This window comes from Pundamilia nyererei, unplaced genomic scaffold (genome assembly GCF_000239375.1).
Source record: "Pundamilia nyererei isolate P.nyererei 1_Seehausen unplaced genomic scaffold, PunNye1.0 scaffold00152, whole genome shotgun sequence".
Classification (NCBI taxonomy): domain Eukaryota; kingdom Metazoa; phylum Chordata; class Actinopteri; order Cichliformes; family Cichlidae; genus Pundamilia; species Pundamilia nyererei.
Genome location: NW_005187553.1, coordinates 138,405 through 139,980, shown reverse-complemented (window position 1 = coordinate 139,980; position 1,576 = coordinate 138,405).

The following is a 1,576-nucleotide window of genomic DNA, read 5'->3' as shown; positions in this document are numbered from 1 at the left end:
AACAACAACAACAACTTGCCCTGTTTGGATTTATTTTTATCTGAATGGATTTATTTTCTATTGTTTTACATCTCTTTTATCTTTGTGCCTTTATTGTTTTATTCAGACTGCTATAAGGGCGTCTATTTAAAAGAGGGCTTGGGCTTTATCACCTACCCTGTTTACAAAAAGGTGGTAATAAACAGGTGAAAGAGTCAAACTATTTGTTTCACACAGAGGATGAAGTGAAGGGCTGCAAAAAAACTGAGTGCAACACATACAAGCATTCATTTGAACTACGAATAGTGCAAAGCTACTGTAAAAGAGCCCAAGAATAAAAATGTGGGCTGTACCTCATAACAAAACCCAATATTTATCAGATAACTGCAGGAGGCAAGGAAAGCTTTACAAATGCTCCCTAAGTCACCAATTACACCCTCTCAAACACACTCACACAGTCGACAGGAGCCTTTGAGTCACTCAGGTGAGGTCTAACAGACACTGATCGGACACCTGTCAGTCAAAACAGCCACGCCCCTAACTATATATATATTGAAATTCAAACAGGTGAGTTATTAACAAATCAACCCTCATTTTCAGGACTTTTATAGTGGAGAGCCAAAAATTAAAAAGTTGGTTCAGAGGTTTGGGTTTTTCCTTTAATTTGTCACCCAATGGAATCTGCTAACCAATGCAATTTATTAAACTCAGACTTAAGAAGTCAATTTGTTGACAGGTTTATGCAAGAGGTGAAGGAAAGACAACATATTTCATTAGGTGTAACGTCTGCAGCCGTTTCAGGACAAACACCTTAAAGACTTGAACACATCTGTTTACATCAGTCTGCTAATAACAGCTGCAGGTCGCTCACCTTCCTCCTTCCAGCAGCTGTAAAGCTACTGTGTTGTGACGTGACTGGATTAACCCCTGGTATCTACAGACAGAGAGCTTTAACCATGGAGCAATAAGACCAATACCAGCCAGACATGGGTGTGGTTTTATGCGGGCACGAACACACAACGGATGTGTGACACAAACAGCCCAAAGCAGATGTTGAAACATCGCATGATGTGTGATATCATGTGACATCACAAAAATGCGTGTGGGGTGAAGAATTTTCACAATAATCTGCACCACAGTCCACCTGCCTCACTCTGGCTCAGATGAGATGACATTAATGAAGACTTTCGATGTTTACAGCTTTGTAAAGACACCCGGAGAGAGATTAAAATCAAACCGGAAACTCAAACGTTAACCATCAAAATTACTTACAATATCCCTAAACGTTTCTTTCGTTATTCTTGAAACTACACCACGCAAACACTTCTATTCTATTTTATCTTTTGTTTGTAGTCGAGTCTTATTCCACGAGCTACACTACTAAACCCATTCAAAATCTTGCAACAATTTTTAATCGTTGCCTTTATTTTGAAGGGCGCGCCGGATGTGTATGTGAAAGCTAGCTAACTTAAAAGATGAAGTTTTGCTCGAAGTTTTTTTTTATTATTCCTAAATCTTGTGATCTTAAGTGAAGGCGAGGAAATCGAAAGCGTGAACAAATACAGAGAGCCCTTTGCTGTAGGGCAGCTCTGTAGCA